Source organism: Mustela nigripes, chromosome X (genome assembly GCF_022355385.1).
Source record: "Mustela nigripes isolate SB6536 chromosome X, MUSNIG.SB6536, whole genome shotgun sequence".
In the NCBI taxonomy this organism is placed as follows: domain Eukaryota; kingdom Metazoa; phylum Chordata; class Mammalia; order Carnivora; family Mustelidae; genus Mustela; species Mustela nigripes.
In genome coordinates, this window is record NC_081575.1 from 68,327,474 (window position 1) to 68,332,511 (window position 5,038).

The window sequence follows — 5,038 nt, forward strand, 5'->3', positions numbered from 1 at the left end:
TTATAGAGGTGTGATTGGCAAACGTATATTCTTAATGTGTACAATGTGATGTTTTGATATATGTATACATGATATTATATACATTGTGAAATGATTACCTTGATGTTTTTAAGGCTCATCCACACTGTGTGGCATGTATTGGTACTTCATTACTTTTTATGACTGAATGATGCTCCTTCGTATAGTTACTCCACAATTTGTTTACCCATTCACTCATTGATGGGCATTTGGGTTGTTTCCACCCTTTGGCTATTGTAAATAGTACTGCTATAAACATATATGTTTAAGGATTTGTTTGAACAAATGTTTGTAATTCTTTTAGTAGGTATCTAGGAATGGAATTGCTTGGTCATGTAGTAATTCTGTTTAATTTGTTGAGGAATTGCTAAACTATCTTCCACTGTTCCCCACAGAAGCTGTACCATTTTGCATTTCTACCAGCAATATGTGAGGATTTGAATTTCTCCATTATCCTCACTAACACTTGTCATTATCTGTTTTAGTCATAAACATACTTGTGGTTGTGATTGGCATTTCCCTAATGATTGGTGATGGTTAACATCTTTTCACGTGGTTGTTGGCCATTTGGATATCTTCTTTGGAGAAATGTCTTTTGAAATCTTTTCCCTTTAGCTTTGCGCAGTGGCAGTATCGTAGCCAATGAGGTTTATCCGAGGTGCAATTATTGCTAATTGAAATCTTTGCCCTTTTATTTATTTTTTTAAGATTTTATTTATTTTTTTAATATTTTATTTATTTGACAGAGAGAGATCACAAGGAGGCAGAGAGGCAAGCAGAGAGAGAGAGAGAGAGAGAGAGAGAGGAGGAAGCAGGCTCCCTGCCTAGCAGAGAGCCCAATGGGGGACTCGATCCCAGGACCCTGAGATCATGACCTGAGCTGAAGGCAGAGGCTTAACCCACTGAGCCACCCAGGCAGTCCAAGTTTTTATTTATTTATTTGACAGAGAGAGAGATCACAAGTAGGCGGAGAGGCAGGCAGAGAGAGAGAAGAGGACGAAACAGGCTCACTGCGTAGCAGAGAGCCTGATGTGGGACTCGAGCCCAGGACCCCGGGATCATGACCTGAGCCAAAGACAGAGGCTTAACCACTGAGCCACCCAGGTGCCCCGAAATCTTTGCCCTTTTAAAAATTGGTTTATATTTTATTATGAAGTTGTAGGAGTTCTTTATATATCGTATATATGCCCACAACCGTATATCAGATATATGATTTGCAAATTTTTTCTTCTATTCAGAGGGTTGTGTTTTCAATATCTTTTTTTTAAAGATTTTTTAAAAATTTATTTATCAGAGAGAGAGAGAGGGAGAGCGAGCGAGCACAGGCAGACAGAATGGCAGGCAGAGGCAGAGGGAGAAGCAGGCTCCCTGCCGAGCAAGGAGCCTGATGCAGGACTCGATCCCAGGACGCTGGGATCATGACCTGAGCCGAAGGCAGCTTCTTAACCAACTGAGCCACCCAGGCATCTCGTGTTTCCAATATCTTGATGTCTTTTTTAAAATAACAACTTTATTGATACATAAATCACATACTATACAACTTACCCATTTAAGGTATACAATTGATTTTTTTAAAGATTTTATTTATTTATTTGAAAAAGAGAGTGAGCAAGAGAGAGAGAGCTCATGAGAAGGGGCAGCGGGAGAGGGAGAAGCACACTCCCCCACTGAGCAGGGAGCCAGACACAGGGCTTGATTCCAAGCCCTTGGAATCATGACCTGACTTGAAGGCAATGCTTAACTGACTGAGCCACCCAGGCACCCTGTACAATTGATTGGTTTCTAGTATATTCACAGTTCCACAACTATCACCACAATTACTTTTTGAATATTTTTATTATTCCAAAAGTAACACCCATACCCATTTGCAATGACTCCTCACTGTTCTTTTCTTCTGAAGATTTTACTTGATGTGTTTGTTGTTGACCTTGAGAGCTGCTGAGTTATGTAGTCAGCCTTGAGAGCTTATGGTAAAGTTTCCTGCTCTGTAATATAGAGAATATAGCTTTCCTGATATAAATGGCTTTAGAGTGTTTAGAAATTATCCCCCTGAAATATTACTTTATAAAAACAATAACCACCTTGAAATTATATTTCTTAAGAGATCCATACCCTCATGAATGCCATCAGAGACCAAATACCTACACCCTACAGTCATTTTCAGAGAGCCCATTCATTTCAAGTGGATTGTTTTATAGAAGGATTATACTAATTGATTTCTCGTGCTTCTTCCAACCCTGAAATCCCTTCGAGAAAGTAGCAAAAGGAAATGAGGTAGGAAACTCCTTATTTCTAAATTTAGTATTCACTGTTCCTAAGTTGGAGTTACCTACATCTCAGCGTAAAGGGAGATCAGAAATGAGTCAGTAGGCTGCTTTAGACTGAGCCTTAAAGATGCCATTAACCTTGTGGCATTTCTAAGACCAGGGTCTGATCTCTTATTTTGTAGGTCCAGAAACCTAGTTTTGTCAGTTCATCCAAAGATGATCAGGTTAAGAACTAACTTGAATTCTGTGGCCAACAGATCAGAGATACCACTGTATTGGGCGCCTGGGTGGCTCAGTGGGTTAAAAACCTCTGCCTTCAGCTTGGGTCATGATCTCAGGGTTCTGGCATCGAGGCCTGCATTGGGCTCTCTGCTCGGCAGAGAGCCTGCTTCCATCTCTCTCTCTCTCTCTCTCTCTGCCTGCCTCTCTGCCTACTTGTGATCTCTGTCTGTCAAACAAACTTTTAAAAAAAGAAATACCGGGGTGCCTGGGTGGCTCAGTGGGTTAAGCCGCTGCCTTCGCTCGGGTCATGATCTCAGGGTCCTGGGATCGAGTCCCGCATCGGGCTCCCTGCTCAGCAGGGAGCCTGCTTCCTCCTCTCTCTCTGCCTGCCTCTCTGCCTACTTGTGATCTCTCTCTGTCAAATAAATAAATAAATAATCTTTAAAAAAATAAAAAAAAAGAAATACCACTGTATTAATTTTTTTTCTTAAATGTATATAGCATTTTTTAAAAGATTACTTATTTTTAGAGGAGAGCCTGAGCAAGCATGGGAGGTGGGACATAAGGAGTCTTAAGCCGACACCTCACAGAGCAGAGTCTAATGCGGGGTTTGATCTCATGACACTGAGATCATGACCTGAGCCAAAACTGAGAGTTGGATGCTTTTTTTAAAAAAATTTTCTATTTTTTAAGATTGTTTATTTGAGAAATAAATTGTTTATTTGAGAAAAAAATCTTTTTTTAAAGATTTTTTTAAATTTTTTTAAGATTGTTTATTTGAGAGAGAGAGCACCAGCGAGGCGAGGGGTACCTGAGTGTCAGTTAAACATCCAACTCTTGACCCACCCAGGTGTCCCTACACTACATTTTCTTTATCCATTCATTCATTCACTGATACTTGACTTGCTTCCACCTTCTGGCTATGGTGGATAATGCTGCTTTGAAGATGAGTGTACAAATATCTGTTCAAGTCCCTGCTTTCAGTTTGTTTGGGTACCTACCCAGGAGTAGAATTGCTATTTTGTATTTTTAATCGTATTTTACATTTTGTTTTTCAACTCACTTTTTTCTTTAAATGTGTTACTTTTAATTAGAAAAAATTTACTTAAAAAGGGAAGATTAAAATGCTATATACATTTAGAGCATGTGACTCTTGATCTTGGGGTCCTGAGTTTGAACCCCATGTTAGGGGGGTAGAGATTACTTTTAAAGAATGTTAGGTATGGGATGCCTGGAAGGCTCAGACCATTAAGCCTCTGCCTTCGGCTCAGGTCATGATCCCAGGGTCCTGGGATGGAGTCCTGCATCGGGCTCTCTGATCAGCAGGGACCCTGCTTCCTTCTCTCTCTCTGCCTGCCTCTCTGCCTACTTGTGATCTCTGTCTGTCAAATAAATAAATAAATAAAACCTTTAAAAAAATAAAAAGAAGTCATTGTTCACTGATGACTAATGACTTCAGTTTTGAACATGTCGAGTTGGAGGTGCTGGCAAGGCACATGGATTCTTGCAGGCAGCTATAAACTTGGTTCTGAAACTCAGAGAGATTGAGGGCAGAAATAAATAGTCGTTCATATAAGTGAGACTGTGACTACGTCAATGGGTAAGTTTGCTAAAAGAAAGAAAGACAGAATAAGAAGAAATTCAGAATCATCAATCTATGTACTAAGAATGAAGCTCCACCCTAGGCCCACATTCTTAAAATGCGGCCCCTCTCCATTATCTGGTATGCTTATTTAAAATACACAATCCCAGGGTGCCTGGATGGCTCAGTAGTTAAGTATCTGCCTTTGGCTCAGGTCATGATCCCAGGACAGTGGGATAGAGCCCCACATCAGGCTACCAGCTCAGTGGGAAGCGTGCTTCTCCCTCTCCTTCTCCCACTGCTTGTGTTCCCTCTCTCTCACTGTTTCTCTCTGTCAAATAAACTAGTAAAATCTTTAAAAAATAAATAAAGCTCCCCATGATTTTATGCACATTAATGTTTGAGAGAGCCTGCTTTAGAGAGTGAGTATAGACAAAATACTTTGAGGACTCCATTTTCCTTATTTTCTATGATAAGCATGTATCATTTTTATTTTTTTTAAAGATTTTATGTTTAAGCAATCTCTACACCCAACATGGGGCTCAAACTTACAACCTTGAGATCAAGAGTCTCCTGCTCAGGATGCCTGGAGGGCTTAGTTAAGTGTCTGCCTTTGCCTCAGGTCCTTATTCCAGGGTCTGGGATGGAGTCCTGTATTGGGCTCCCAACTAAGTGGGGAGCCTGATTCTCCCTCTGCCTGTTACTCCCCCTGCTTGTGCCCCATCTCTCACTCTGTCTCATTCTGATAAATAAATAAATAAATAAAGTCTTTAAAAAAAAAAAAAAGGAAAGAAGAAGAGTCTCATACTCTACTGACTAAGCCAGCCAGGCACCCCTAAAACATGTATCATTTTTTAAAAAGATTTATTTATTTATTTGACAGACAGAAATCACAAGGAGGCAGAGTCAGGCAGAGAGAGAGAGAGAGAGAGGGAAGTAGGCTCCCTGC

General features: G+C 40.4%; 1 pseudogene; it reads left to right on the forward strand.

Moving 5' to 3' along the window:
- Nucleotides 1-631: 631 nt before the first annotated feature.
- On the forward strand, nucleotides 632-738 carry LOC132007995 (U4 spliceosomal RNA; annotated as a pseudogene).
- The last annotated feature ends 4,300 nt before the right edge of the window (nucleotides 739-5,038 follow it).